This window comes from Hydractinia symbiolongicarpus, chromosome 14 (genome assembly GCF_029227915.1).
Source record: "Hydractinia symbiolongicarpus strain clone_291-10 chromosome 14, HSymV2.1, whole genome shotgun sequence".
NCBI lineage: Eukaryota > Metazoa > Cnidaria > Hydrozoa > Anthoathecata > Hydractiniidae > Hydractinia > Hydractinia symbiolongicarpus.
Window position 1 is genome coordinate 7,825,291 of NC_079888.1, and position 24,497 is coordinate 7,849,787.

The following is a 24,497-nucleotide window of genomic DNA, read 5'->3' on the forward strand; positions in this document are numbered from 1 at the left end:
AGCTTTCCATAACGTAGACGTGGTACAGAAACAGACGAGGTGGCCGAGTGGTTAAGGCGATGGACTGCTAATCCATTGGGCTCTGCCCGCGTGGGTTCGAATCCCATCTTCGTCGCACATTCGGTTCTATGGTGTAATGGTTAGCACTCTGGACTTTGAATCCAGCGATCCGAGTTCAAATCTCGGTGGAACCTGACCTTCTTTTTGAATTCTTATTTAATCTTTTGTTTAAAAAATACGTGAGGTAAGGCTGATTTATTTAAAATTGACTAAGCCATATTTGAATGTTTTCAAGTCATTTCTTCAACATTTGCCAGGTTTTTGGCAGGACTCATGTTTAGAGGGGAATTGGTGATTTCCACGGCGCGTTCATAATGCAATTAAAAGTGCAGCAGAAATCGCCCAACGTGGGGCTCGAACCCACGACCTTGAGATTAAGAGTCTCATGCTCTACCGACTGAGCTAGCCGGGCTAATTCGTTATTAGGTTCCGCCATTAAAGCCGTCTTGGACTTACACAACAATTGACCACACCTAAGATTACTTAAAATTGGGTCACTCGCGTAATCCTACTATTTGGGCTGGTAAACAGTTACGTGAGTCAAAACAGGTTCAGCAATGTTAGCTTTCCATAAAGTAGACGTGGAACAAAAACAGACGAGGTGGCCGAGTGGTTAAGGCGATGGACAGCTAATCCATTGGGCTCTGCCCGCGTGGGTTCGAATCCCACTTCGTCGCACATTCGGTTCTATAGTGTAATGGTTAGCACTCTGGACTTTGAATCCAGCGATCCGAGTTCAAATCTCGGTAGAACCTGACCTTCTTTGTGAATTCTTATTTAATCTTTTGTTTAAAAAATACGTGAGGAAAGGCTGATTTATTTAAAATTGACTAAGCCATATTTGAATGCTTTTAAGTCATTTCTTCAAAATTTGCCAGGTTTATGGCAGAACTCATGCTTAGAGGGGAATTGGTGATTTCCACGGCGCGTTCATAATGCAATTAAAAGTGCAGCAGAAATCGCCCAACGTGGGGCTCGAACCCACGACCTTGAGATTAAGAGTCTCATGCTCTACCGACTGAGCTAGCCGGGCTGATTCGTTAATAGGTTCCGCCATTAAAGCCGTCTTGGACTTACACAACAATTGACCACACCTAAGATTACTTAAAATTGGGTCACTCGCATAATCCTACTATTTGGGCTGGTAAACAGTTACGTGAGTCAAAACAGGTTCAGCAATGTTAGCTTTCCATAAAGTAGACGTGGTACAAAAACAGACGAGGTGGCCGAGTGGTTAAGGCGATGGACTGCTAATCCATTGGGCTCTGCCCGCTTGGGTTCGAATCCCACTTCGTCGCACATTCGGTTCTATGATGTAATGGTTAGCACTCTGGACTTTGAACCCAGCGATCCGAGTACAAATCTCGGTAGAACCTGATTTTCCTTTTGAACTCTGATTTAATCATTTGTTTAAGAAATGCGTGAGGAAGGGATAATTTATCTAAAATTGGCTAAGCCATATTTGAATGCTTTCAAGTCATTTCTTCAACATTTGCCAGGTTTTTGGCAGGACTCATGCTTAGAGGGGAATTGGTGATTTCCACGGCGCATTCATAATGCAATTAAAATAAAAGTGCAGCAGAAAACGCCCATTGTGGGGCTCGAATCCACGACCCTGAGATTAAGAGTCTCATGCTCTACCGACTGAGCTAGCCGGGCTGATTCGTTATTAGGTTCCGTTATTAAAGCTGTGTTGGACTTACGCAACAATTGATCACACCTTAAATTACTTAAAATTGGGGCACTCGCGTAATCCCACTGTTTGGGCTGGTAAAAGGTTACGTGAGTCGAAACAGGTTCAGCAATGTTAGCTTTCCATAACGTAGACGTGTTACAGAAACAGACGAGGTGGCCGAGTGGTTAAGGCGATGGACTGCTAATCCATTGGGCTCTGCACGCGTGGGTTCGAATCCCATCTTCGTCGCACATTCGGTTCTATGGTGTAATGGTTAGCACTCTGGACTTTGAATCCAGCGATCCGAGTTCAAATCTCGGTGGAACCTGACCTTCTTTTTGAATTCTTATTTAATTTTTTGTTTAAAAAATACGTGAGGAAAGGCTGATTTATTTAAAATTGACTAAGCCATATTTGAATGCTTTCAAGTCATTTCTTCAACATTTGCCAGGTTTTTGGCAGGACTCATGTTTAGAGGGGAATTGGTGATTTCCAAGGCGCGTTCATAATGCAATTAAAAGTGCAGCAGAAAACGCCCAACGTGGGGTTTGAATCGATGACCCTGAGATTAAGAGTCTCATGCTGTACCGACTGAGCTAGCCGGGCTGATTCGTTATTAGGTTCCGCCATTAAAGCCGTCTTGGACTTACACAACAATTGGCCACACCTAAAATTACTTAAAATTTGGCCACTCGCGTAATCCTACTGTTTGGGCTGGTAAATAGTTACGTGAGTCAAAACAGGTTCAGCAATGTTAGCTTTCCATAAAGTAGACGTGGAACAAAAACAGACGAGGTGGCCGAGTGGTTAAGGCGATGGACAGCTAATCCTTTGGACTCTGCCTGCGTGGGTTCGAATCCCACTTCGTCGCACATTCGGTTCTATAGTGTAATGGTTAGCACTCTGGACTTTGAATCCAGCGATCCGAGTTCAAATCTCGATAGAACCTGACCTTCTTTGTGAATTCTTATTTAATCTTTTGTTTAAAAAATACGTGAGGAAAGGCTGATTTATTTAAAATTGACTAAGCCATATTTGAATGCTTTTAAGTCATTTCTTCAAAATTTGCCAGGTTTATGGCAGAACTCATGCTTAGAGGGGAATTGGTGATTTCCACGGCGCGTTCATAATGCAATTAAAAGTGCAGCAGAAATCGCCCAACGTGGGGCTCGAACCCACGACCTTGAGATTAAGAGTCTCATGCTCTACCGACTGAGCTAGCCGGGCTGATTCGTTAATAGGTTCCGCCATTAAAGCCGTCTTGGACTTACACAACAATTGACCACACCTAAGATTACTTAAAATTGGGTCACTCGCATAATCCTACTATTTGGGCTGGTAAACAGTTACGTGAGTCAAAACAGGTTCAGCAATGTTAGCTTTCCATAAAGTAGACGTGGTACAAAAACAGACGAGGTGGCCGAGTGGTTAAGGCGATGGACTGCTAATCCATTGGGCTCTGCCCGCTTGGGTTCGAATCCCACTTCGTCGCACATTCGGTTCTATGATGTAATGGTTAGCACTCTGGACTTTGAACCCAGCGATCCGAGTACAAATCTCGGTAGAACCTGATTTTCCTTTTGAACTCTGATTTAATCATTTGTTTAAGAAATGCGTGAGGAAGGGATAATTTATCTAAAATTGGCTAAGCCATATTTGAATGCTTTCAAGTCATTTCTTCAACATTTGCCAGGTTTTTGGCAGGACTCATGCTTAGAGGGGAATTGGTGATTTCCACGGCGCATTCATAATGCAATTAAAGGTGCAGCAGAAAACGCCCATTGTGGGGCTCGAATCCACGACCCTGAGATTAAGAGTCTCATGCTCTACCGACTGAGCTAGCCGGGCTGATTCGTTATTAGGTTCTGTTATTAAAGCTGTCTTGGACTTACGCAACAATTGATCACACCTTAAATTACTTAAAATTGGGGCACTCGCGTAATCCCACTGTTTGGGCTGGTAAAAGGTTACGTGAGTCGAAACAGGTTCAGCAATGTTAGCTTTCCATAACGTAGACGTGGTACAGAAACAGACGAGGTGGCCGAGTGGTTAAGGCGATGGACTGCTAATCCATTGGGCTCTGCCCGCGTGGGTTCGAATCCCATCTTCCTCGCACATTCGGTTCTATGGTGTAATGGTTAGCACTCTGGACTTTGAATCCAGCGATCCGAGTTCAAATCTCGGTGGAACCTGACCTTCTTTTTGAATTCTTATTTAATCTTTTGTTTAAAAAATACGTGAGGAAAAGCTGATTTATTTAAAATTGACTAAGCCATATTTGAATGCTTTCAAGTCATTTCTTCAACATTTGCCAGGTTTTTGGCAGGACTCATGTTTAGAGGGGAATTGGTGATTTCCAAGGCGCGTTCATAATGCAATTAAAAGTGCAGCAGAAAACGCCCAACGTGGGATTTGAATCGATGACCCTGAGATTAAGAGTCTCATGCTCTACCGACTGAGCTAGCCGGGCTGATTCGTTATTAGGTTCCGCCATTAAAGCCGTCTTGGACTTACACAACAATTGGCCACACCTAAAATTACTTAAAATTGGGCCACTCGCGTAATCCTACTGTTTGGACTGGTAAATAGTTACGTGAGTCAAAACAGGTTCAGCAATGTTAGCTTTCCATAAAGTAGACGTGGTACAGAAACAGACGAGGTGGCCGAGTGGTTAAGGCGATGGACTGCTAATCCATTGGGCTCTGCCCGCGTGGGTTCGAATCCCATCTTCGTCGCACATTCGGTTCTATGGTGTAATGGTTAGCACTCTAGACTTTGAATCCAGCGATCCGAGTTCAAATCTCGGTAGAACCTGACCTTCTTTTTGAATTCTTATTTAATCTTTTGTTTAAAAAATACGTGAGGAAAGGCTGATTTATTTAAAATTGACTAAGCCATATTTGAATGCTTTCAAGTCATTTCTTCAACATTTGCCAGGTTTATGGCAGAACTCATGCTTAGAGGAGAATTGGTGATTTCCATGGCGCGTTCGTAATGCAATTAAAAGTTTATCAGAAAACGCCCAACGTGGGGCTCGAACCCACGACCCTGAGATTTAGAGTCTCATGCTCTACCGACTGAGCTAGCCGGGCTGATTCGTTTTTAGGTTCCGCCATTAAAATCGTCTCGGACTAACACAACAATTGACCACACCTAAGATTACTTAAAATTGGGCCACTCGCGTAATCCTACTGTTTGGGCTGGTAAACAATTACGTGAGTCAAAACAGGTTCAGCAATGTTAGGTTTCCATAAAGTAGACGTGGTACAGAAACAGACGAGGTGGCCGAGTGGTTAAGGCGATGGACTGTTAATCCATTGGGCTCTGCCCGCGTGGGTTAGAATCCCATCTTCGTCGCACATTCGGTTGCATGGTGTAATGGTTAGCACTCTGGACTTTGAATCCAGCGATCCGAGTTTAAATCTCAGTAGAACCTGACCTTCTTTTTGAATTCTGATTTAATCTTTTGTTTGAAAAATACGTGAAGGAAAGGCTGATTTATTCAAAATTGACTAAGCCATATTTGAATGCGTTCAAGTCATTTCTTCAAAATTTGCCAGGTTTATGGCAGAACTCATGCTTAGAGGGGAATTGGTGATTTCCACGGCGCGTTCATAATGCAATTAAAAGTGCAGCAGAAAACGCCCATTGTGGGGTTCGAATCGATGACCCTGAGATTAAGAGTCTCATGCTCTACCGACTGAGCTAGCCGCGCTGATTTGTTATTAGGTTCCGTTATTAAAGCTGTCTTGGACTTACGCAACAATTGACCACACCTTAAATTACTTAAAATTGGGGCACTCGCGTAATCCCACTGTTTGGGCTGGTAAAAGGTTACGTGAGTCGAAACAGGTTCAGCAATGTTAGCTTTCCATAACGTAGACGTGGTACAGAAACAGACGAGGAGGCCGAGTGGTTAAGGCGTTGGACTGCTAATCCATTGGGCTCTGCCCGCGTGGGTTCGAATCCCATCTTCGTCGCACATTCGGTTCTGTGGTGTAATGGTTAGCACTCTTGACTTTGAATCCAGCGATCCGAGTTCAAATCTCGGTAGAACCTGACCTTCTTTTTGAATTCTTATTTAATCTTTTGTTTAAAAAATACGTGAGGAAAGGCTGATTTATTTAAAATTGACTAAGCCATATTCGAATGCTTTCCAGTCATTTCTTCAACATTTGCCAGGTTTTTGGCAGGACTCATGCTTAGAGGGGAATTGGTGATTTCCACGGCGCGTTCATAATGCAATTAAAAGTGCAGCAGAAAACGCCCATTGTGGGGCTCGAATCCACGACCCTGAGATTAAGAGTCTCATGCTCTACCGACTGAGCTAGCCGGGCTGATTCGTTATTAGGTTCCGTTATTAAAGCTGTCTTGGACTTACGCAACAATTGACTACACCTTAATTTACTTAAAATTGGGGCACTCGCGTAATGCCACTGTTTGGGCTGGTAAAAGGTTACGTGAGTCGAAACAGGTTCAGCAATGTTAGCTTTCCATAACGTAGACGTGGTACAGAAACAGACGAGGTGGCCGAGTGGTTAAGGCGATGGACTGCTAATTCTTCGGGCTCTGCCCGCGTGGGTTCTAATCACATCTTCGTCGCACATGCGGTTCTATGGTGTAATGGTTAGCACTCTGGACTTTGAATCCAGCAATCCGAGTTCAAATCTCGGTAGAACCTGACCTTCTTTTTGAATTCTGATTTAATCTTTTGTTTACAAAATACGTGAGGAAAAGGCTGCTTTATTTAAAATTGACTAAGCCATATTTGAATGCTTTCAAGTCATTTATTCAAAATTTGCTAGGTTTATGGCGGCACTCATGCTTAGAGGAGAATTGATGATTTCCACGGCGCGTTCGTAATGCAATTAAAAGTGTATCAAAAAACGCCCAACGTGGGGCTCGAACCCACGACCCTGAGATTAAGAGTCTCATGCTCTACCGACTGAGCCACCCGGGCTGATTCGTTATTAGGTTCCGCCATTAAAGCCGTCTTGAACTTACGCAACAATTGACCACACCTAAGATTACTTAAAATTGGGCCACTCGCGTAATCCTACTGTTTGGGCTGGTAAAAGGTTACGTGAGTCGAAACAGGTTCAGCAATGTTAGCTTTCCATAGAGTAGACGTCGTACAGAAACAGACGAGGTGGCCGAGTGGCTAAGGCGATGGACTGCTAATCCTTCGGGCTCTGCCCGCGTGGGTTCGAATCACGTCTTCGTCGCACATGCGGTTCTATGGTGTAATGGTTAGCACTCTGGACTTTGAATCCAGCAATCCGAGTTCAAATCTCGGTAGAACCTGACCTTCTTTTTGAATTCTGATTTAATCTTTTGTTTACAAAATACGTGAGGAAAAGGCTGCTTTATTTAAAATTGACTAAGCCATATTTGAATGCTTTCAAGTCATTTATTCAAAATTTGCTAGGTTTATGGCGGCACTCATGCTTAGAGGAGAATTGATGATTTCCACGGCGCGTTCGTAATGCAATTAAAAGTGTATCAGAAAACGCCCAACGTGGGGCTCGAACCCACGACCCTGAGATTAAGAGTCTCATGCTCTACCGACTGGGCTAGCCGGGCTGATTCGTTATTAGGTTCCGCCATTAAAGCCGTCTTGGACTTACACAACAATTGACCACACCTAAGATTACTTAAAATTGGGCCACTCGCGTAATCCTACTGTTTGGGCTGGTAAATAGTTACGTGAGTCAAAACAGGTTCAGCAATGTTAGCTTTCCATAAAGTAGACGTGGTACAGAAACAGACGAGGTGGCCGAGTGGTTAAGGCGATGGACTGCTAATCCATTTGGCTCTGCCCGCGTGGGTTCGAATCCCATCTTCGTCGCACATTCGGTTCTATGGTGTAATGGTTAGCACTCTGGACTTTGAATCCAGCGATCCGAGTTCAAATCTCGGTAGAACCTGACCTTCTTTTTGAATTCTTATTTATTCTTTTGTTTGAAAAATACGTGAAGGAAAGGCTGATTTATTCAAAATTGACTAAGCCATATTTGAATGCTTTCAAGTCATTTCTTCAAAATTTGCCAGGTTTATGGCAGAACTCATGCTTAAAGGGGAATTGGTGATTTCCACGGCGCGTTCATAATGCAAGTAAAAGTGCAGTAGAAATCGCCCAACGTGGGGCTCGAACCCACGACCTTGAGATTAAGAGTCTCAGGCTCTACCGACTGAGCTAGCCGGGCTGAATCGTTATTAGGTTCCGCCATTAAAGCCGTCTTGGACTTACGCAACAATTGACCACACCTTAAATTACTTAAAATTGGGCCACTCGCGAAATCCTACTGTTTGGGCTGGTAAAAGATTACGTGAGTCGAAACAGGTTCTGCAATGTTAGCTTTCCATAGAGTTGACGTCGTACAGAAACAGACGAGGTGGCCGAGTGGCTAAGGCGATGGACTGCTAATCCTTCGGGCTCTGCCCGCGTGGGTTCGAATCACATCTTCGTCGCACATGCGGTTCTATGGTGTAATGGTTAGCACTCTGGACTTTGAATCCAGCAATCCGAGTTCAAATCTCGGTAGAACCTGACCTTCTTTTTGAATTCTGATTTAATCTTTTGTTTAAAAAATACGTGAGGGAAAGGCTGATTTATTTAAAATTGACTAAGCCATATTTGAATGCTTTCAAGTCATTTCTTCAACATTTGCCAGGTTTATTGCAGAACTCATGCTTTGAGGAGAATTGGTGATTTCCACGGCGCGTTCGTAATGCAATTAAAAGTGTATCAGAAAACGCCCAACGTGGGGCTCGAACCCACGACCCTGAGATTAAGAGTCTCATGCTCTACCGACTAAGCTAGCCGGGCTGATTCGTTATTAGGTTCCGCCATTAAAGCCGTCTTGGACTTACGCAACAATTGACCACACCTAAGGTTACTTAAAATTGGGCGACTCGCGTAATCCTACTGTTTGGGCTTGTAAATAGTTACGTGAGTCAAAACAGGTTCAGCAATGTTAGCTTTCCATAAAGTAGACGTGGTACAGAAACAGACGAGGTGGCCGAGTGGTTAAGGCGATGGACTGCTAATCCATTGGGCTCTGCCCGCGTGGGTTCGAATCCCATCTTCGTCGCACATTCGGTTCTATGGTGTAATGGATAGCACTCTGGACTTTGAATCCAGCGATCCGAGTTCAAATCTCGGTAGAACCTGACCTTCTTTTTGAATTCTTATTTAATCTTTTGTTTGAAAAATACGTGAAGGAAAGGCTGATTTATTCAAAATTGACTAAGCCATATTTGAATGCTTTCAAGTCATTTCTTCAAAATTTGCCAGGTTTATGGCAGAACTCATGCTTAAAGGGGAATTGGTGATTTCCACGGCGCGTTCATAATGCAAGTAAAAGTGCAGTAGAAATCGCCCAACGTGGGGCTCGAACCCACGAACTTGAGATTAAGAGTCTCAGGCTCTACCGACTGATCTAGCCGGGCTGGATCGTTATTAGGTTCCGCCATTAAAGCCGTCTTGGACTTACGCAACAATTGACCACACCTTAAATTACTTAAAATTGGGCCACTCGCGTAATCCTACTGTTTGGGCTGGTAAAAGATTACGTGAGTCGAAACAGGTTCTGCAATGTTAGCTTTCCATAGAGTTGACGTCGTACAGAAACAGACGAGGTGGCCGAGTGGCTAAGGCGATGGACTGCTAATCCTTCGTGCTCTGCCCGCGTGGGTTCGAATCACATCTTCGTCGCACATGCGGTTCTATGGTGTAATGGTTAGCACTCTGGACTTTGAATCCAGCGATCCGAGTTCAAATCTCGGTAGAACCTGACCTTCTTTTTGAATTCTTATTTATTCTTTTGTTTGAAAAATACGTGAAGGAAAGGCTGATTTATTCAAAATTGACTAAGCCATATTTGAATGCTTTCAAGTCATTTCTTCAAAATTTGCCAGGTTTATGGCAGAACTCATGCTTAAAGGGGAATTGGTGATTTCCACGGCGCGTTCATAATGCAAGTAAAAGTGCAGTAGAAATCGCCCAACGTGGGGCTCGAACCCACGACCTTGAGATTAAGAGTCTCAGGCTCTACCGACTGAGCTAGCCGGGCTGAATCGTTATTAGGTTCCGCCATTAAAGCCGTCTTGGACTTACGCAACAATTGACCACACCTTAAATTACTTAAAATTGGGCCACTCGCGAAATCCTACTGTTTGGGCTGGTAAAAGATTACGTGAGTCGAAACAGGTTCTGCAATGTTAGCTTTCCATAGAGTTGACGTCGTACAGAAACAGACGAGGTGGCCGAGTGGCTAAGGCGATGGACTGCTAATCCTTCGGGCTCTGCCCGCGTGGGTTCGAATCACATCTTCGTCGCACATGCGGTTCTATGGTGTAATGGTTAGCACTCTGGACTTTGAATCCAGCAATCCGAGTTCAAATCTCGGTAGAACCTGACCTTCTTTTTGAATTCTGATTTAATCTTTTGTTTAAAAAATACGTGAGGGAAAGGCTGATTTATTTAAAATTGACTAAGCCATATTTGAATGCTTTCAAGTCATTTCTTCAACATTTGCCAGGTTTATTGCAGAACTCATGCTTTGAGGAGAATTGGTGATTTCCACGGCGCGTTCGTAATGCAATTAAAAGTGTATCAGAAAACGCCCAACGTGGGGCTCGAACCCACGACCCTGAGATTAAGAGTCTCATGCTCTACCGACTAAGCTAGCCGGGCTGATTCGTTATTAGGTTCCGCCATTAAAGCCGTCTTGGACTTACGCAACAATTGACCACACCTAAGGTTACTTAAAATTGGGCGACTCGCGTAATCCTACTGTTTGGGCTTGTAAAAGGTTACATGAGTCGAAACAGGTTCAGCAATGTTAGCTTTCCATAAAGTGGACGTGGTACAAAAACAGACGAGGTGGCCGAGTGGTTTAGGCGATGGACTGCTAATCCATTGGGCTCTGCCCGCGTGGGTTCGAATCCCATCTTCGTCGCACATTCGGTTCTATGGTGTAATGGTTAGCACTCTGGACTTTGAATCCAGCTATCCGAGTTTAAATCACGGTAGAACCTGACCTTCTATTTGAATTCTGATTTAATCTTTTTTTTAAAAGAAACGTGAGGGAAAGGCTGATTTATTTAAAATTGACTAAGCCATATTTGAATGCTTTCAAGTCATTTCTTCAACATTTGCCAGGTTTATGGCAGAACTCATGCTTAGAGGATAATTGGTGATTTCCATGGCGCGTTCGTAATGCAATTAAAAGTTTATCAGAAAACGCCCAACGTGGGGCTCGGACCCACGACCCTGAGATTAAGAGTCTCATGCTCTACCGACTGAGCTAGCCGGGTTGATTCGTTATTAGGTTCCGCCATTAAAGCCGTCTTGGACTTACACAACAATTGACCACACCTAAGATTACTTAAAATTGGGCCACTCGCGTAATCCTACTGTTTGGGCTGGTAAACAATTACGTGGGTCAAAACAGGTTCAGCAATGTTAGCTTTCCATAAAGTAGACGTGGTACAGAAACAGACGAGGTGGCCGAGTGGTTAAGGCGATGGACTGCTAATCCATTGGGCTCTGCCCGCGTGGGTTCGAATCCCATCTTCCTCGCACATTCGGTTCTATGGTGTAATGGTTAGCACTCTGGACTTTGAATCCAGCGATCCGAGTTGAAATCTCAGTAGAACCTGACCTTCTTTTTGAATTCTTATTTAATCTTTTGTTTGAAAAATACGTGAAGGAAAGGCTGATTTATTCAAAATTGACTAAGCCATATTTGAATGCTTTCAAGTCATTTCTTCAAAATTTCCCAGGTTTATGGCAGAACTCATGCTTAGAGGGGAATTGGTGATTTCCACGGCGCGTTCATAATGCAATTAAAAGTGCAGCAGAAATCGCCCAACGTGGGGCTCGAACCCACGACCTTGAGATTAAGAGTCTCATGCTCTACCGACTGAGCTAGCTGGGCTGATTCGTTATTAGGTTCCGCCATTAAAGCCGTCTTGGACTTACACAACAATTGACCACACCTAAGATTACTTAAAATTGGGTCACTCACGTAATCCTGCTATTTGGGCTGGTAAACAGTTACGTGAGTCAAAACAGGTTCAGCAATGTTAGCTTTCCATAAAGTAGACGTGGTACAAAAACAGACGAGGTGGCCGAGTGGTTAAATCGATGGACTGCTAATCCATTGGGCTCTGCCCGCTTGGGTTCGAATCCCATCTTCGTCGCACATTCGGTTCTATGATGTAATGGTTAGCACTCTGGACTTTGAACCCAGCGATCCGAGTTCAAATCTCGGTGGAACCGGACCTTCTTTTTGAATTCTTATTTAATCTTTTGTTTAAAAAATACGTGAGGAAAGGCTGATTTATTTAAAATTGACTAAGCCATATTTGAATGCTTTCAAGTCATTTCTTCAACATTTGCCAGGTTTTCGGCAGGACTCATGCTTAGAGGGGAATTGGTGATTTCCACGGCGCGTTCATAATGCAATTAAAAGTGCAGCAGAAAACGCCCATTGTGGGGTTCGAATCGATGACCCTGAGATTAAGAGTCTCATGCTCTACCGACTGAGCTAGCCGGGCTGATTCGTTATTAGGTTCCGCCATTAAAGCCGTCTTGGACTTACACAACAATTGACCACACGTAAGATTACTTAAAATTGGGCCACTCGCGTAATCCTACTGTTTGGGCTGGTAAAAGATTACGTGGGTCAAAACAGGTTCAGCAATGTTAGCTTTCCATAAAGTAGACGTGGTACAGAAACAGACGAGGTGGCCGAGTGGTTAAGGCGATGGACTGCTAATCCATTGGGCTCTGCCCGCGTGGGTTCGAATCCCATCTTCGTCGCACATTCGGTTCTATGGTGTAATGGTTAGCACTCTGGACTTTGAATCCAGCGATCCGAGTTCAAATCTCAGTAGAACCTGACCTTCTTTTTGAATTCTTATTTAATCTTTTGTTTGAAAAATACGTGAAGGAAAGGCTGATTTATTCAAAATTGACTAAGCCATATTTGAATGCTTTCAAGTCATTTCTTCAAAATTTCCCAGGTTTATGGCAGAACTCATGCTTAGAGGGGAATTGGTGATTTCCACGGCGCGTTCATAATGCAATTAAAAGTGCAGCAGAAATCGCCCAACGTGGGGCTCGAACCCACGACCTTGAGGTTAAGAGTCTCATGCTCTACCGACTGAGCTAGCTGGGCTGATTCGTTATTAGGTTCCGCCATTAAAGCCGTCTTGGACTTACACAACAATTGACCACACCTAAGATTACTTAAATTTGGGTAACTCGCGTAATCCTGCTATTTGGGCTGGTAAACAGTTACGTAAGTCAAAAGAGGTTCAGCAATGTTAGCTTTCCATAAAGTAGACGTGGTACAAAAACAGACGAGGTGGCCGAGTGGTTAAGGCGATGGACTGCTAATCCATTGGGCTCTGCCCGCTTGGGTTCGAATCCCACTTCGTCGCACATTCGGTTCAATGGTGTAATGGTTAGCACTCTGGACTTTGAACCCAGCGATCCGAGTTCAAATCTCGGTGGAACCTGACCTTCTTTTTGAATTTTTATTTAATCTTTTGTTTATAAAATACGTGAGGAAAGGCTGATTTATTTAAAATTGACTAAGCCATATTTGAATGCTTTCAAGTCATTTCTTCAACATTTACCAGGTTTTTGGCAGGACTCATGCTTAGAGGGGAATTGGTGATTTCCACGGCGCGTTCATAATGCAATTAAAAGTGCAGCAGTAAACGCCCATTGTGGGGTTCGAATTGATGACCCTGAGATTAAGAGTCTCATGCTCTACCGACTGAGCTAGCCGGGCTGATTCGTTATTAGGTTCCGTTATTAAAGCTGTCTTGGACTTACGCAACAATTGACCACACCTTAAATTACTTAAAATTGGGGCACTCGCGTAATCCCACTGTTTGGGCTGGTAAAAGGTTACGTGAGTCGAAACAGGTTTAGCAATGTTAGCTTTCCATAACGTAGACGTGGTACAGAAACAGACGAGGTGGCCGACTGGTTAAGGCGATGGACTGCTAATCCATTGGGCTCTGCCCTCGTGAGTTCGAATCCCATCTTCGTCGCACATTCGGTTATATGGTGTAATGGTTAGCACTCTGGACTTTGAATCCAGCGATCCGAGTTCAAATCTCGGTAGAACCTGACCTTCTTTTTGAATTCTTATTTAATCTTTTGTTTGAAAAATACGTGAAGGAAAGGCTGATTTATTCAAAATTGACTAAGCCATATTTGAATGCTTTCAAGTCATTTCTTCAACATTTGCCAGGTTTTTGGCAGGACTCATGCTTAGAGGGGAATTGGTGATTTCCACGGCGCGTTCATAATGCAATTAAAAGTGCAGCAGAAAACGCCCATTGTGGGGTTCGAATCGATGACCCTGAGATTAAGAGTCTCATGCTCTACCGACTAAGCTAGCCGGGCTGATTCGTTATTAGGTTCCGTTATTAAAGCTGTCTTGGACTTACGCAACAATTGACCACACCTTAAATTACTTAAAATTGTGGCACTCGCGTAATCCCACTGTTTGGGCTGGTAAAAGGTTACGTGAGTCGAAACAGATTCAGCAATGTTAGCTTTCCATAACGTAGACGTGGTACAGAAACAGACGAGGTGGCCGAGTGGTTAAGGCGATGGACTGCTAATCCATTGGGCTCTGCCCGCGTGGGTTCGAATCCCACTTCGTCGCACATTCGGTTCTATGGTGTAATGGTTAGCACTCTGGACTTTGAATCCAGCGATCCGAGTTCAAATCTCGGTAGAACCTGACCTTCTTTTTGAATTCTTATTTAATCTTTTGTTTAAAAAATACGTGAGGAAAGGCTGATTTATTTAAAATTGACTAAGCCATATTTGAATGCTTTCAAGTCATTTCTTCCACATTTGCCAGGTTTATGGCAGAACTCATGCTTAGAGGAGAATTAGTGATTTCCATGGCGCGTTCGTAATGCAATTAAAAGTGCAGCAGAAAACGCCCATTGCGGGGCTCGAATCGACGACCCTGAGATTAAGAGTCTCATGCTCTACCGACTGAGCTAGCCGGGCTGATTCGTTATTAGGTTCCGCCATTAAAGCCGTCTTGAACTTACACAACAATTGACCACACCTAAGATTACTTAAAATTGGGCCACTTGCGTAATCCTACTGTTTGGGCTGGTAAACAATTACGTGAGTCAAAACAGGTTCAGCAATGTTAGCTTTCCATAAAGTAGACGTGGTACAGAAACAGACGAGGTGGCCGAGTGGTTAAGGCGATGGACTGCTAATCCATTGGGCTCTGCCCGCGTGGGTTCGAATCCCATCTTCGTCGCACATTCGGTTCTATGGTGTAATGGTTAGCACTCTGGACTTTGAATCCAGCGATCCGAGTTCAAATCTCGGTAGAACCTGACCTTCTTTTTGAATTCTTATTTAATCTTTTGTTTGAAAAATACGTGAAGGAAAGGCTGATTTATTCAAAATTGACTAAGCCATATTTTAATGCTTTCAAGTCATTTCTTCAAAATTTGCCAGGTTTATGGCAGAACTCATGCTTAGAGGGGAATTGGTGATTTCCACGGCGCGTTCATAATGCAATTAAAAGTGCAGTAGAAATCGCCCAACGTGGGGCTCGAACCCACGACCCTCAGATTAAGAGTATCATGCTCTACCGACTGAGCCAGCCGGGCTGATTCGTTATTAGGTTCCGCCATTAAAGCCGTCTTGGACTTACGCAACAATTGACCACACCTAAGATTACTTAAAATTGGGCCACTCGCGTAATCCTACTGCTTGGGGTAGTAAAATGTTACGTGAGTCGAAACAGGTTCAGAAATGTTAGCTTTCCATAAAGTAGACGTGGTACAGAAACAGACGAGGTGGCCGAGTAGTTAAGGCGATGGACTTCTAATCCATTGGGTTCTGCCCGCGTGGGTTCGAATCCCATCTTCGTCGCACATTCGGTTCTATGATGTAATGGTTAGCACTCTGGACTTTGAATCCAGCGATCCGAGTTCAACTCTCGGTAGAACCTGACCTTCTTTTTGAATTCTGATTTAATCTTTTGTTTGAAGAAAACGTGAGGGAAAGGCTGATTTATTTAAAATTGACTAAGCCATATTTGAATGCTTTCAAGTCACTTCTTCAACATTTGTCAGGTTTATGGCAGAACTCATGCTTATAGGAGAATTGGTGATTTCCACGGCGCGTTCGTAATGGAATTAAAAGTGTTTCAGAAAACGCCCAACGTGGGGCTCGAACCCACTACCCTGAGATTAAGAGTCTCATGCTCTACCGACTAAGCTACCTGGGCTGATTCGTTATTAGGTTCCGCCATTTAAGCCGTCTTGGACTAACACAACAATTGACCACACCTAAGATTACTTAAAATTGGGCCACTCGCGTAATCCTACTGTTTGGGCTGGTAAACAATTACGTGAGTCAAAACAGGTTCAGCAATGTTAGCTTTCCATAAAGTAGACGTGGTACAGAAACAGACGAGGTGGCCGAGTGGTTAAGGCGATGGACTGCTAATCCATTGGGCTCTGCCCGCGTGGGTTCGAATCCCATCTTCGTCGCACATTCGGTTCTATGATGCAATGGTTAGCACTCTGGACTCTGAATCCAGCGATCCGAGTTCAACTCTCGGTAGAACATGACCTTCTTTCTGAATTCTGATTTAATCTTTTGTTTGAAAAAAACGTGAGGGAAAGGCTGATTTATTTAAAATTGACTAAGCCATATTTGAATGCTTTCAAGTCACTTCTTCAATATTTGTCAGGTTTATGGCAGAACTCATGCTTAGAGGAGAATTGGTGATTTCCACGGCGCGTTCGTAATGCAATTAAAAGTGTATCAAAAAAAGCCCAACGTGGGGCTCGAACCCACGACCCTGAGATTAAGAGTCTCATGCTCTACCGACTGAGCCAGCCGGGCTGATTCGTTATTAGGTTCCGCCATTAAAGCCGTCTTGGACTTACGCAACAATTGACCACACCTAAGATTACTTAAAATTGGGCCACTCGCGTAATCCTACTGCTTGGGGTAGTAAAATGTTACGTGAGTCGAAACAGGTTCAGAAATGTTAGCTTTCCATAAAGTAGACGTGGTACAGAAACAGACGAGGTGGCCGAGTAGTTAAGGCGATGGACTGCTAATCCATTGGGTTCTGCCCGCGTGGGTTCGAATCCCATCTTCGTCGCACATTCGGTTCTATGATGTAATGGTTAGCACTCTGGACTTTGAATCCAGCGATCCGAGTTCAACTCTCGGTAGAACCTGACCTTCTTTTTGAATTCTGATTTAATCTTTTGTTTGAAGAAAACGTGAGGGAAAGGCTGATTTATTTAAAATTGACTAAGCCATATTTGAATGCTTTCAAGTCACTTCTTCAACATTTGTCAGGTTTATGGCAGAACTCATGCTTATAGGAGAATTGGTGATTTCCACGGCGCGTTCGTAATGGAATTAAAAGTGTTTCAGAAAACGCCCAACGTGGGGCTCGAACCCACTACCCTGAGATTAAGAGTCTCATGCTCTACCGACTAAGCTACCTGGGCTGATTCGTTATTAGGTTCCGCCATTAAAGCCGTCTTGGACTTACGCAACAATTGACCACACCTAAGGTTACTTAAAATTGGGCGACTCGCGTAATCCTACTGTTTGGGCTGGTAAAAGGTTACATGAGTCTAAACAGGTTCAGCAATGTTAGCTTTCCATAAAGTGGTCGTGGTACAGAAACAGACGAGGTGGCCGAGTGGTTTAGGCGATGGACTGCTAATCCATTGGGCTCTGCCCGCGTGGGTTCGAAACCCATCTTCGTCGCACATTCGGTTCTATGGTGTAATGGTTAGCACTCTGGACTTTGAATCCAGCGATCCGAGTTTAAATCTCGGTAGAACCTGACCTTCTTTTTGAATTCTGATTTAATCTTTTGTTTAAAAAAAACGTGAGGGAAAGGCTGATTTATTTAAAATTGACTAAGCCATATTTGAATGCTTTCAAGTCATTTCTTCAAAATTTGCCAGGTTTTTGGCAGAACTCATGCTTAGAGGGGAATTGGTGATTTCTAAGGCGCGTTGGTAATGCAATTAAAAGTGTATCAGAAAACTCCCAACGTGGGGCCCGAACCCACAACCCTACGATGAAGAGTCTCATGCTGTACCGACTGCGCTAGCCGGGCCGATTCGTTATTAGATTCCGCCATTAAAGCCTTCTTGGACTTACGCAACAATTGACAACGCCTAAAATTACTTAAAATTGGGCCACTCGCGTAATCCTACTGTTTGAGCTGGTAAAAGGTTACGTGAGTCGAAACAGGTTCAGCAATTTTGGCTTTCCATAAAGTAGACGTGGTACAGAAACAGACGAGGTGGCCGAGTGGTTAAGGCGATGGACTGCTAATCCATTGGGCTCTGCCTGCGTGGGTTCGAATCCCACTTCGTCGCACATTCGGTTCTATGATGTAATGGTTAGCACTCTAAACTTTGAACCCAACGATCCGAGTTGAAATCTCGGTAGAACCTGACCTTCCTTTTTGAATTCTTATTTAATCTTTTGTTTAAAAAATACGTGAGGAAAGGCTGATTTATTTAAAATTGACTAAGCCATATTTGAATGCTTTCAAGTCATTTCTTCAACATTTGCCAGGTTTATGGCAGAACTCATGCTTAGAGGAGAATTGGTGATTTCCATGGCGCGTTCGTAATGCAATTAAAAGTTTATCGGAAAACGCCCAACGTGGGGCTCGAACCCACGACCCTGAGATTAAGAGTCTCATGCTCTACCGACTTAGCTAGCCGGGCTGATTCGTTATTAGGTTCCGCCATTAAAGCCGTCTTGAACTTACACAACAATTGACCACACCTAAGATTTCTTAAAATTGGGCCACTTGCTTAATCCTACTGTTTGGGCTGGTAAACAATTACGTGAGTCAAAACAGGTTCAGCAATGTTAGCTTTCCATAAAGGAGACGTGGTACAGAAACAGACGAGGTGGCCGAGTGGTTAAGGCGATGGACTGCTAATCCATTGGGCTCTGCCCGCGTGGGTTCGAATCCCATCTTCGTCGCACATTCGGTTCTATGGTGTAATGGTTAGCACTCTGGACTTTGAATCCAGCTATCCGAGTTCAAATCTCGGTAGAACCTGACCTTCTTTTTGAATTCTTATTTAATCTTTTGTTTGAAAAATACGTGAAGGAAAGGCTGATTTATTCAAAATTGACTAAGCCATATTTGAATGCTTTCAAGTCATTTCTTCAACATTTGCCAGGTTTATGGCAGAACTCATGCTTAGAGGAGAATTGGTGATTTCCATGGCGCGTTTGTAAAGCAATTAAAAGTTTATCAGAAAACGCCCAACGTGGGGCTCGAACCCACGACCCTGAGATTAAGAGTCTCATGCTCTACGGACTGAGTTAGCCGGGCTGATTCGTTATTAGGTTCCGCCATTAAAGCCGTCTTGAACTTACACAAGAATTGACCACACCTAAGATTACTTAAAATAGGGCCACTTGCGTAATCCTACTGTTTGGGCTGGTAAACAATTACGTGAGTCAAAACAGGTTCAGCAATGTTAGCTTTCCATAAAGTAGACGTGGTACAGAAACAGACGAGGTGGCCGAGTGGTTAAGGCGATGGACTGCTAATCCATTGGGCTCTGCCCGCGTGGGTTCGAATCCCATCTTCGTCGCACATTCGGTTCTATGGTGTAATGGTTAGCACTCTGGACTTTGAATCCAGCGATCCGGGTTCACATCTCGGTAGAACCTGACCTTCTTTTTGAATTCTTGTTTAACCTTTTGTTTGAAAAATACGTGAAGGAAAGGCTGATTTATTCAAAATTGACTAAGCCATATTTGAATGCTTTCAACTCATTTCTTCAAAATTTGCCAGGTTTATGGCAGAACTCATGCTTGGAGGGGAATTGGTGATTTCCACGGCGCGTTCATAATGCAATTAAAAGTGCAGTAGAAATCGCCCAAAGTGGGACTCGAACCCACGACCTTGAGATTAAGAGTCTCATGCTCTACCGACTGAGCTAGCCGGGCTGAATCGTTATTAGATTCCGCCATTAAAGCCGTCTTGGACTTACGCAACAATTGACCACACCTTAAATTACTTAAAATTGGGCCACTCGCGTAATCCTACTGTTTGGGCTGGTAAAAGATTACGTGAGTCGAAACAGGTTCAGCAATGTTAGCTTTCCATAGAGTTGACGTCGTACAGAAACAGACGAGGTGGCCGAGTGGCTAAGGCGATGGACTGCTAATCCTTCGGGCTCTGCCCGCGTGGGTTCGAATCACATCTTCGTCGCACATGCGGTTCTATGGTGTAATGGTTAGCACTCTGGACTTTGAATCCAGCAATCCGAGTTCAAATCTCGGTAGAACCTGACCTTCTTTTTGAATTTTGATTTAATCTTTTGTTTAAAAAATACGTGAGGGAAAGGCTGATTTATTTAAAATTGACTAAGCCATATTTGAATGCTTTCAAGTCATTTCTTCAACATTTGCCAGGTTTATGGGCAGAACTCATGCTTAGAGTAGAATTGATGATTTCCACGGCGCGTTCGTAATGCAATTAAAAGTGTATCAAAAAACGCCCAACGTGGGGCTCGAACCCACGACCCTGAGATTAAGAGTCTCATGCTCTACCGACTGAGCTAGCCGGGCTGATTCGTTATTAGGTTCCGCCATTAAAGCCGTCTTGGACTTACGCAACAATTGACCACACCTTAAATTACTTAAAATTGGGCCACTCGCGTAATCCTACTGTTTGGGCTGGTAAAAGATTACGTGAGTCGAAACAGATTCAGCAATGTTAGCTTTCCATAAAGTAGACGTGGTACAGAAACAGACGAGGTGGCCGAGTGGCTAAGGCGATGGACTGCTAATCCGTCGGGTTCTGCCCGCGTGGGTTCGAATCACATCTTCGTCGCACATGCGGTTCTATGGTGTAATGATTAGCACTCTGGACTTTGAATCCAGCAATCCGAGTTCAAATCTCGGTAGAACCTGACCTTCTTTTTGAATTCTTATTTAATCTTTTGTTTGATAAATCCGTGAAGGAAAGGCTGATTTTTTCAAAATTGACTAAGCCATATTTGAATGATTTCAAGTCATTTCTTCAACATTTGCCAGGTTTATGGCAGAACTCATGCTTGGAGGGGAATTGGTGATTTCCACGGCGCGTTCATAATGCAATTAAAAGTGCAGTAGAAATCGCCCAAAGTGGGACTCGAACCCACGACCTTGAGATTAAGAGTCTCATGCTCTACCGACTGAGCTAGCCGGGCTGAATCGTTATTAGGTTCCGCCATTAAAGCCGTCTTGGACTTACGCAACAATTGACCACACCTTAAATTACCTAAAATTGGGCCACTCGCGTAATCCTACTGTTTGGGCTGGTAAAAGGTTACGTGAGTCGAAACAGGTTCAGCAATGTTAGCTTTCCATAGAGTTGTCGTCGTACAGAAACAGACGAGGTGGCCGAGTGGCTAAGGCGATGGACTGCTAATCCTTCGGGCTCTGCCCGCGTGGGTTCGAATCACATCTTCGTTGCACATGCGGTTCTATGGTGTAATGGTTAGCACTCTGGACTTTGAATCCAGCAATCCGAGTTCAAATCTCGGTAGAACCTGACCTTCTTTTTGAATTTTGATTTAATCTTTTGTTTAAAAAATACGTGAGGGAAAGGCTGATTTATTTAAAATTGACTAAGCCATATTTGAATGCTTTCAAGTCATTTCTTCAACATTTGCCAGGTTTATGGGCAGAACTCATGCTTAGAGTAGAATTGATGATTTCCACGGCGCGTTCGTAATGCAATTAAAAGTGTATCAAAAAACGCCCAACGTGGGGCTCGAACCCACGACCCTGAGATTAAGAGTCTCATGCTCTACCGACTGAGCTAGCCGGGCTGATTCGTTATTAGGTTCCGCCAATAAAGCCGTCTTGGACTTACGCAACAATTGACCACACCTTAAATTACTTAAAATTGGTCCACTCGCGTAATCCTACTGTTTGGGCTGGTAAAAGATTACGTGAGTCGAAACAGATTCAGCAATGTTAGCTTTCCATAGAGTTGTCGTCCTACAGAAACAGACGAGGTGGCCGAGTGGCTAAGGCGATGGACTGCTAATCCGTCGGGCTCTGCCCGCGTGGGTTCGAATCACATCTTCGTCGCACATGCGGTTCTATGGTGTAATGGTTAGCACTCTGGACTTTGAATCCAGCAATCCGAGTTCAAATCTCGGTAGAACCTGACCTTCTTTTTGAATTCTGATTTAATCTTTTATTTAAAAAATACTTGAGGGAAAGGCTGATTTATTTAAAATTGACTAAGCCATATTTGAATGCTTTCAAGTCATTTCTTCAACATTTGCCAGGTTTATGGCAGAACTCATGCTTAGAGGAGAATTGATGATTTCCACGGCGCGTTCGTAATGCAATTAAAAGTGTATCAAAAAACGCCCAACGTGGGGCTCGAACCCACGACCCTGAGATTAAGAGTCTCATGCTCTACCGACTGAGCCACCCGGGCTGATTCGTTATTAGGTTCCGCCATTAAAGCCGTCTTGAACTTACGCAACAATTGACCACACCTAAGATTACTTAAAATTGGGCCACTCGCGTAATCCTATTGTTTGGGCTGGTAAAAGGTTACGTGAGTCGAAACAGGTTCAGCAATGTTAGCTTTCCATAGAGTAGACGTCGTACAGAAACAGACGAGGTGGCCGAGTGGCTAAGGCGATGGACTGCTAATCCTTCGGGCTCTGCCCGCGTGGGTTCGAATCACGTCTTCGTCGCACATGCGGTTCTATGGTGTAATGGTTAGCACTCTGGACTTTGAATCCAGCAATCCGAGTTCAAATCTCGGTAGAACCTGACCTTCTTTTTGAATTCTGATTTAATCTTTTGTTTATAAAATACGTGAGGGAAAGGCTGATTTATTTAAAATTGACTAAGCCATATTTGAATGCTTTCAAGTAATTTCTTCAACATTTGCCAGGTTTATGGCAGAACTCATGCTTAGAGGAGAATTGATGATTTCCACGGCGCGTTCGTAATGCAATTAAAAGTGTATCAAAAAACGCCCAACGTGGGGCTCGAACCCACGACCCTGAGATTAAGAGTCTCATGCTCTACCAACTGAGCCACCCGGGCTGATTCGTTATTAGGTTCCGCCATTAAAGCCGTCTTGAACTTACGCAACAATTGACCACACCTAAGATTACTTGAAATTGGGCCACTCGCGTAATCCTACTGTTTGGGCTGGTAAAAGGTTACGTGAGTCGAAACAGGTTCAGCAATGTTAGCTTTCCATAGAGTAGACGTCGTACAGAAACAGACGAGGTGGCCGAGTGGATAAGGCGATGGACTGCTAATCCTTCGGGCTCTGCCCGCGTGGGTTCGAATCACGTCTTCGTCGCACATTCGGTTCTATGGTGTAATGGTTAGCACTCTGGACTTTGAATCCAGCTATCCGAGTTCAAATCTTGGTAAAACCTGACCTTCTTTTTGAATTCTTATTTAATCTTTTGTTTGATAAATCCATGAAGGAAAGGCTGATTTTTTCAAAATTGACTAAGCCATATTTGAATGATTTCAAGTCATTTCTTCAACATTTGCCAGGTTTATGGCAGAACTCATGCTTGGAGGGGAATTGGTGATTTCCACTGCGCGTTCATAATGCAATTAAAAGTGCAGTAGAAATCGCCCAAAGTGGGACTCGAACCCACGACCTTGAGATTAAGAGTCTCATGCTCTACCGACTGAGCTAGCCGGGCTGAATCGTTATTAGGTTCCGCCATTAAAGCCGTCTTGGACTTACGCAACAATTGACCACACCTTAAATTACCTAAAATTGGGCCACTCGCGTAATCCTACTGTTTGGGCTGGTAAAAGATTACGTGAGTCGAAACAGGTTCAGCAATGTTAGCTTTCCATAGAGTTGACGTCGTACAGAAACAGACGAGGTGGCCGAGTGGCTAAGGCGATGGACTGCTAATCCTTCGGGCTCTGCCCGCGTGGGTTCGAATCACATCTTCGTTGCACATGCGGTTCTATGGTGTAATGGTTAGCACTCTGGACTTTGAATCCAGCAATCCGAGTTCAAATCTCGGTAGAACCTGACCTTCTTTTTGAATTTTGATTTATTCTTTTGTTTAAAAAATACGTGAGGGAAAGGCTGATTTATTTAAAATTGACTAAGCCATATTTGAATGCTTTCAAGTCATTTCTTCAACATTTGCCAGGTTTATGGGCAGAACTCATGCTTAGAGTAGAATTGATGATTTCCACGGCGCGTTCGTAATGCAATTAAAAGTGTATCAAAAAACGCCCAACGTGGGGCTCGAACCCACGACCCTGAGATTAAGAGTCTCATGCTCTACCGACTGAGCTAGCCGGGCTGATTCGTTATTAGGTTCCGCCAATAAAGCCGTCTTGGACTTACGCAACAATTGACCACACCTTAAATTACTTAAAATTGGTCCACTCGCGTAATCCTACTGTTTGGGCTGGTAAAAGATTACGTGAGTCGAAACAGATTCAGCAATGTTAGCTTTCCATAGAGTTGTCGTCCTACAGAAACAGACGAGGTGGCCGAGTGGCTAAGGCGATGGACTGCTAATCCGTCGGGCTCTGCCCGCGTGGGTTCGAATCACATCTTCGTCGCACATGCGGTTCTATGGTGTAATGGTTAGCACTCTGGACTTTGAATCCAGCAATCCGAGTTCAAATCTCGGTAGAACCTGACCTTCTTTTTGAATT

General features: G+C 43.9%; 68 non-coding genes across 68 annotated transcripts; 43 read left to right on the forward strand and 25 right to left on the reverse strand.

The window, feature by feature from the left end:
* Positions 1–33: 33 nt before the first annotated feature.
* Positions 34–115, forward strand: Trnas-gcu (transfer RNA serine (anticodon GCU)). Its single transcript has one exon. It is a non-coding gene; the product is annotated as a tRNA-Ser (tRNA).
* Positions 116–122: 7 nt separating this feature from the next.
* Positions 123–194, forward strand: Trnaq-uug (transfer RNA glutamine (anticodon UUG)). Its single transcript has one exon. It is a non-coding gene; the product is annotated as a tRNA-Gln (tRNA).
* A 205-nt stretch (positions 195–399) lies between these two features.
* Positions 400–472, reverse strand: Trnak-cuu (transfer RNA lysine (anticodon CUU)). The gene has a single exon. It is a non-coding gene; the product is annotated as a tRNA-Lys (tRNA).
* A 271-nt stretch (positions 473–743) lies between these two features.
* On the forward strand, positions 744–815 carry Trnaq-uug (transfer RNA glutamine (anticodon UUG)). Its single transcript has one exon. It is a non-coding gene; the product is annotated as a tRNA-Gln (tRNA).
* A 205-nt stretch (positions 816–1,020) lies between these two features.
* On the reverse strand, positions 1,021–1,093 carry Trnak-cuu (transfer RNA lysine (anticodon CUU)). Its single transcript has one exon. It is a non-coding gene; the product is annotated as a tRNA-Lys (tRNA).
* Positions 1,094–1,902: 809 nt separating this feature from the next.
* Trnas-gcu (transfer RNA serine (anticodon GCU)) lies at positions 1,903–1,984 on the forward strand. Its single transcript has one exon. It is a non-coding gene; the product is annotated as a tRNA-Ser (tRNA).
* Positions 1,985–1,991: 7 nt separating this feature from the next.
* On the forward strand, positions 1,992–2,063 carry Trnaq-uug (transfer RNA glutamine (anticodon UUG)). Its single transcript has one exon. It is a non-coding gene; the product is annotated as a tRNA-Gln (tRNA).
* Positions 2,064–2,612: 549 nt separating this feature from the next.
* Positions 2,613–2,684, forward strand: Trnaq-uug (transfer RNA glutamine (anticodon UUG)). Its single transcript has one exon. It is a non-coding gene; the product is annotated as a tRNA-Gln (tRNA).
* A 205-nt stretch (positions 2,685–2,889) lies between these two features.
* On the reverse strand, positions 2,890–2,962 carry Trnak-cuu (transfer RNA lysine (anticodon CUU)). The gene has a single exon. It is a non-coding gene; the product is annotated as a tRNA-Lys (tRNA).
* Positions 2,963–3,766: 804 nt separating this feature from the next.
* Trnas-gcu (transfer RNA serine (anticodon GCU)) lies at positions 3,767–3,848 on the forward strand. The gene has a single exon. It is a non-coding gene; the product is annotated as a tRNA-Ser (tRNA).
* Positions 3,849–3,855: 7 nt separating this feature from the next.
* Positions 3,856–3,927, forward strand: Trnaq-uug (transfer RNA glutamine (anticodon UUG)). Its single transcript has one exon. It is a non-coding gene; the product is annotated as a tRNA-Gln (tRNA).
* A 461-nt stretch (positions 3,928–4,388) lies between these two features.
* On the forward strand, positions 4,389–4,470 carry Trnas-gcu (transfer RNA serine (anticodon GCU)). Its single transcript has one exon. It is a non-coding gene; the product is annotated as a tRNA-Ser (tRNA).
* Positions 4,471–4,477: 7 nt separating this feature from the next.
* Trnaq-uug (transfer RNA glutamine (anticodon UUG)) lies at positions 4,478–4,549 on the forward strand. The gene has a single exon. It is a non-coding gene; the product is annotated as a tRNA-Gln (tRNA).
* A 461-nt stretch (positions 4,550–5,010) lies between these two features.
* Trnan-guu (transfer RNA asparagine (anticodon GUU)) lies at positions 5,011–5,092 on the forward strand. Its single transcript has one exon. It is a non-coding gene; the product is annotated as a tRNA-Asn (tRNA).
* Positions 5,093–6,344: 1,252 nt separating this feature from the next.
* Trnaq-uug (transfer RNA glutamine (anticodon UUG)) lies at positions 6,345–6,416 on the forward strand. The gene has a single exon. It is a non-coding gene; the product is annotated as a tRNA-Gln (tRNA).
* Positions 6,417–6,622: 206 nt separating this feature from the next.
* On the reverse strand, positions 6,623–6,695 carry Trnak-cuu (transfer RNA lysine (anticodon CUU)). Its single transcript has one exon. It is a non-coding gene; the product is annotated as a tRNA-Lys (tRNA).
* A 272-nt stretch (positions 6,696–6,967) lies between these two features.
* Trnaq-uug (transfer RNA glutamine (anticodon UUG)) lies at positions 6,968–7,039 on the forward strand. The gene has a single exon. It is a non-coding gene; the product is annotated as a tRNA-Gln (tRNA).
* Positions 7,040–7,245: 206 nt separating this feature from the next.
* On the reverse strand, positions 7,246–7,318 carry Trnak-cuu (transfer RNA lysine (anticodon CUU)). Its single transcript has one exon. It is a non-coding gene; the product is annotated as a tRNA-Lys (tRNA).
* Positions 7,319–7,501: 183 nt separating this feature from the next.
* Trnas-gcu (transfer RNA serine (anticodon GCU)) lies at positions 7,502–7,583 on the forward strand. Its single transcript has one exon. It is a non-coding gene; the product is annotated as a tRNA-Ser (tRNA).
* A 7-nt stretch (positions 7,584–7,590) lies between these two features.
* On the forward strand, positions 7,591–7,662 carry Trnaq-uug (transfer RNA glutamine (anticodon UUG)). Its single transcript has one exon. It is a non-coding gene; the product is annotated as a tRNA-Gln (tRNA).
* A 206-nt stretch (positions 7,663–7,868) lies between these two features.
* On the reverse strand, positions 7,869–7,941 carry Trnak-cuu (transfer RNA lysine (anticodon CUU)). The gene has a single exon. It is a non-coding gene; the product is annotated as a tRNA-Lys (tRNA).
* Positions 7,942–8,213: 272 nt separating this feature from the next.
* Trnaq-uug (transfer RNA glutamine (anticodon UUG)) lies at positions 8,214–8,285 on the forward strand. The gene has a single exon. It is a non-coding gene; the product is annotated as a tRNA-Gln (tRNA).
* Positions 8,286–8,491: 206 nt separating this feature from the next.
* Positions 8,492–8,564, reverse strand: Trnak-cuu (transfer RNA lysine (anticodon CUU)). The gene has a single exon. It is a non-coding gene; the product is annotated as a tRNA-Lys (tRNA).
* Positions 8,565–8,747: 183 nt separating this feature from the next.
* Positions 8,748–8,829, forward strand: Trnas-gcu (transfer RNA serine (anticodon GCU)). The gene has a single exon. It is a non-coding gene; the product is annotated as a tRNA-Ser (tRNA).
* A 7-nt stretch (positions 8,830–8,836) lies between these two features.
* On the forward strand, positions 8,837–8,908 carry Trnaq-uug (transfer RNA glutamine (anticodon UUG)). The gene has a single exon. It is a non-coding gene; the product is annotated as a tRNA-Gln (tRNA).
* A 206-nt stretch (positions 8,909–9,114) lies between these two features.
* On the reverse strand, positions 9,115–9,187 carry Trnak-cuu (transfer RNA lysine (anticodon CUU)). Its single transcript has one exon. It is a non-coding gene; the product is annotated as a tRNA-Lys (tRNA).
* A 272-nt stretch (positions 9,188–9,459) lies between these two features.
* Trnaq-uug (transfer RNA glutamine (anticodon UUG)) lies at positions 9,460–9,531 on the forward strand. The gene has a single exon. It is a non-coding gene; the product is annotated as a tRNA-Gln (tRNA).
* Positions 9,532–9,737: 206 nt separating this feature from the next.
* Positions 9,738–9,810, reverse strand: Trnak-cuu (transfer RNA lysine (anticodon CUU)). The gene has a single exon. It is a non-coding gene; the product is annotated as a tRNA-Lys (tRNA).
* A 272-nt stretch (positions 9,811–10,082) lies between these two features.
* Trnaq-uug (transfer RNA glutamine (anticodon UUG)) lies at positions 10,083–10,154 on the forward strand. Its single transcript has one exon. It is a non-coding gene; the product is annotated as a tRNA-Gln (tRNA).
* Positions 10,155–10,360: 206 nt separating this feature from the next.
* Trnak-cuu (transfer RNA lysine (anticodon CUU)) lies at positions 10,361–10,433 on the reverse strand. The gene has a single exon. It is a non-coding gene; the product is annotated as a tRNA-Lys (tRNA).
* A 183-nt stretch (positions 10,434–10,616) lies between these two features.
* Trnas-gcu (transfer RNA serine (anticodon GCU)) lies at positions 10,617–10,698 on the forward strand. The gene has a single exon. It is a non-coding gene; the product is annotated as a tRNA-Ser (tRNA).
* A 285-nt stretch (positions 10,699–10,983) lies between these two features.
* Trnak-cuu (transfer RNA lysine (anticodon CUU)) lies at positions 10,984–11,056 on the reverse strand. Its single transcript has one exon. It is a non-coding gene; the product is annotated as a tRNA-Lys (tRNA).
* A 183-nt stretch (positions 11,057–11,239) lies between these two features.
* On the forward strand, positions 11,240–11,321 carry Trnas-gcu (transfer RNA serine (anticodon GCU)). Its single transcript has one exon. It is a non-coding gene; the product is annotated as a tRNA-Ser (tRNA).
* Positions 11,322–11,606: 285 nt separating this feature from the next.
* Trnak-cuu (transfer RNA lysine (anticodon CUU)) lies at positions 11,607–11,679 on the reverse strand. Its single transcript has one exon. It is a non-coding gene; the product is annotated as a tRNA-Lys (tRNA).
* Positions 11,680–12,484: 805 nt separating this feature from the next.
* Trnas-gcu (transfer RNA serine (anticodon GCU)) lies at positions 12,485–12,566 on the forward strand. Its single transcript has one exon. It is a non-coding gene; the product is annotated as a tRNA-Ser (tRNA).
* Positions 12,567–12,573: 7 nt separating this feature from the next.
* Trnaq-uug (transfer RNA glutamine (anticodon UUG)) lies at positions 12,574–12,645 on the forward strand. Its single transcript has one exon. It is a non-coding gene; the product is annotated as a tRNA-Gln (tRNA).
* A 206-nt stretch (positions 12,646–12,851) lies between these two features.
* Positions 12,852–12,924, reverse strand: Trnak-cuu (transfer RNA lysine (anticodon CUU)). The gene has a single exon. It is a non-coding gene; the product is annotated as a tRNA-Lys (tRNA).
* An 893-nt stretch (positions 12,925–13,817) lies between these two features.
* Trnaq-uug (transfer RNA glutamine (anticodon UUG)) lies at positions 13,818–13,889 on the forward strand. Its single transcript has one exon. It is a non-coding gene; the product is annotated as a tRNA-Gln (tRNA).
* Positions 13,890–14,351: 462 nt separating this feature from the next.
* On the forward strand, positions 14,352–14,432 carry Trnas-gcu (transfer RNA serine (anticodon GCU)). Its single transcript has one exon. It is a non-coding gene; the product is annotated as a tRNA-Ser (tRNA).
* A 7-nt stretch (positions 14,433–14,439) lies between these two features.
* On the forward strand, positions 14,440–14,511 carry Trnaq-uug (transfer RNA glutamine (anticodon UUG)). Its single transcript has one exon. It is a non-coding gene; the product is annotated as a tRNA-Gln (tRNA).
* A 461-nt stretch (positions 14,512–14,972) lies between these two features.
* Trnas-gcu (transfer RNA serine (anticodon GCU)) lies at positions 14,973–15,054 on the forward strand. The gene has a single exon. It is a non-coding gene; the product is annotated as a tRNA-Ser (tRNA).
* Positions 15,055–15,061: 7 nt separating this feature from the next.
* On the forward strand, positions 15,062–15,133 carry Trnaq-uug (transfer RNA glutamine (anticodon UUG)). Its single transcript has one exon. It is a non-coding gene; the product is annotated as a tRNA-Gln (tRNA).
* A 462-nt stretch (positions 15,134–15,595) lies between these two features.
* On the forward strand, positions 15,596–15,677 carry Trnar-ucu (transfer RNA arginine (anticodon UCU)). The gene has a single exon. It is a non-coding gene; the product is annotated as a tRNA-Arg (tRNA).
* Positions 15,678–15,962: 285 nt separating this feature from the next.
* Positions 15,963–16,035, reverse strand: Trnak-cuu (transfer RNA lysine (anticodon CUU)). Its single transcript has one exon. It is a non-coding gene; the product is annotated as a tRNA-Lys (tRNA).
* Positions 16,036–16,218: 183 nt separating this feature from the next.
* Positions 16,219–16,300, forward strand: Trnas-gcu (transfer RNA serine (anticodon GCU)). The gene has a single exon. It is a non-coding gene; the product is annotated as a tRNA-Ser (tRNA).
* Positions 16,301–16,585: 285 nt separating this feature from the next.
* On the reverse strand, positions 16,586–16,658 carry Trnak-cuu (transfer RNA lysine (anticodon CUU)). Its single transcript has one exon. It is a non-coding gene; the product is annotated as a tRNA-Lys (tRNA).
* A 183-nt stretch (positions 16,659–16,841) lies between these two features.
* On the forward strand, positions 16,842–16,923 carry Trnas-gcu (transfer RNA serine (anticodon GCU)). Its single transcript has one exon. It is a non-coding gene; the product is annotated as a tRNA-Ser (tRNA).
* A 285-nt stretch (positions 16,924–17,208) lies between these two features.
* Trnak-cuu (transfer RNA lysine (anticodon CUU)) lies at positions 17,209–17,281 on the reverse strand. The gene has a single exon. It is a non-coding gene; the product is annotated as a tRNA-Lys (tRNA).
* A 183-nt stretch (positions 17,282–17,464) lies between these two features.
* Trnas-gcu (transfer RNA serine (anticodon GCU)) lies at positions 17,465–17,546 on the forward strand. The gene has a single exon. It is a non-coding gene; the product is annotated as a tRNA-Ser (tRNA).
* A 7-nt stretch (positions 17,547–17,553) lies between these two features.
* On the forward strand, positions 17,554–17,625 carry Trnaq-uug (transfer RNA glutamine (anticodon UUG)). Its single transcript has one exon. It is a non-coding gene; the product is annotated as a tRNA-Gln (tRNA).
* Positions 17,626–18,453: 828 nt separating this feature from the next.
* On the reverse strand, positions 18,454–18,526 carry Trnak-cuu (transfer RNA lysine (anticodon CUU)). The gene has a single exon. It is a non-coding gene; the product is annotated as a tRNA-Lys (tRNA).
* A 183-nt stretch (positions 18,527–18,709) lies between these two features.
* On the forward strand, positions 18,710–18,791 carry Trnas-gcu (transfer RNA serine (anticodon GCU)). Its single transcript has one exon. It is a non-coding gene; the product is annotated as a tRNA-Ser (tRNA).
* Positions 18,792–18,798: 7 nt separating this feature from the next.
* Trnaq-uug (transfer RNA glutamine (anticodon UUG)) lies at positions 18,799–18,870 on the forward strand. Its single transcript has one exon. It is a non-coding gene; the product is annotated as a tRNA-Gln (tRNA).
* Positions 18,871–19,332: 462 nt separating this feature from the next.
* On the forward strand, positions 19,333–19,414 carry Trnas-gcu (transfer RNA serine (anticodon GCU)). Its single transcript has one exon. It is a non-coding gene; the product is annotated as a tRNA-Ser (tRNA).
* Positions 19,415–19,699: 285 nt separating this feature from the next.
* On the reverse strand, positions 19,700–19,772 carry Trnak-cuu (transfer RNA lysine (anticodon CUU)). The gene has a single exon. It is a non-coding gene; the product is annotated as a tRNA-Lys (tRNA).
* Positions 19,773–20,044: 272 nt separating this feature from the next.
* Trnaq-uug (transfer RNA glutamine (anticodon UUG)) lies at positions 20,045–20,116 on the forward strand. Its single transcript has one exon. It is a non-coding gene; the product is annotated as a tRNA-Gln (tRNA).
* Positions 20,117–20,323: 207 nt separating this feature from the next.
* Positions 20,324–20,396, reverse strand: Trnak-cuu (transfer RNA lysine (anticodon CUU)). Its single transcript has one exon. It is a non-coding gene; the product is annotated as a tRNA-Lys (tRNA).
* A 550-nt stretch (positions 20,397–20,946) lies between these two features.
* Trnak-cuu (transfer RNA lysine (anticodon CUU)) lies at positions 20,947–21,019 on the reverse strand. The gene has a single exon. It is a non-coding gene; the product is annotated as a tRNA-Lys (tRNA).
* A 272-nt stretch (positions 21,020–21,291) lies between these two features.
* Positions 21,292–21,363, forward strand: Trnaq-uug (transfer RNA glutamine (anticodon UUG)). The gene has a single exon. It is a non-coding gene; the product is annotated as a tRNA-Gln (tRNA).
* A 207-nt stretch (positions 21,364–21,570) lies between these two features.
* Positions 21,571–21,643, reverse strand: Trnak-cuu (transfer RNA lysine (anticodon CUU)). Its single transcript has one exon. It is a non-coding gene; the product is annotated as a tRNA-Lys (tRNA).
* A 272-nt stretch (positions 21,644–21,915) lies between these two features.
* Trnaq-uug (transfer RNA glutamine (anticodon UUG)) lies at positions 21,916–21,987 on the forward strand. The gene has a single exon. It is a non-coding gene; the product is annotated as a tRNA-Gln (tRNA).
* A 206-nt stretch (positions 21,988–22,193) lies between these two features.
* Trnak-cuu (transfer RNA lysine (anticodon CUU)) lies at positions 22,194–22,266 on the reverse strand. Its single transcript has one exon. It is a non-coding gene; the product is annotated as a tRNA-Lys (tRNA).
* Positions 22,267–22,538: 272 nt separating this feature from the next.
* On the forward strand, positions 22,539–22,610 carry Trnaq-uug (transfer RNA glutamine (anticodon UUG)). The gene has a single exon. It is a non-coding gene; the product is annotated as a tRNA-Gln (tRNA).
* A 206-nt stretch (positions 22,611–22,816) lies between these two features.
* Positions 22,817–22,889, reverse strand: Trnak-cuu (transfer RNA lysine (anticodon CUU)). Its single transcript has one exon. It is a non-coding gene; the product is annotated as a tRNA-Lys (tRNA).
* Positions 22,890–23,439: 550 nt separating this feature from the next.
* Trnak-cuu (transfer RNA lysine (anticodon CUU)) lies at positions 23,440–23,512 on the reverse strand. The gene has a single exon. It is a non-coding gene; the product is annotated as a tRNA-Lys (tRNA).
* A 272-nt stretch (positions 23,513–23,784) lies between these two features.
* Trnaq-uug (transfer RNA glutamine (anticodon UUG)) lies at positions 23,785–23,856 on the forward strand. The gene has a single exon. It is a non-coding gene; the product is annotated as a tRNA-Gln (tRNA).
* Positions 23,857–24,063: 207 nt separating this feature from the next.
* On the reverse strand, positions 24,064–24,136 carry Trnak-cuu (transfer RNA lysine (anticodon CUU)). Its single transcript has one exon. It is a non-coding gene; the product is annotated as a tRNA-Lys (tRNA).
* A 272-nt stretch (positions 24,137–24,408) lies between these two features.
* Trnaq-uug (transfer RNA glutamine (anticodon UUG)) lies at positions 24,409–24,480 on the forward strand. Its single transcript has one exon. It is a non-coding gene; the product is annotated as a tRNA-Gln (tRNA).
* Positions 24,481–24,497: the final 17 nt, after the last annotated feature.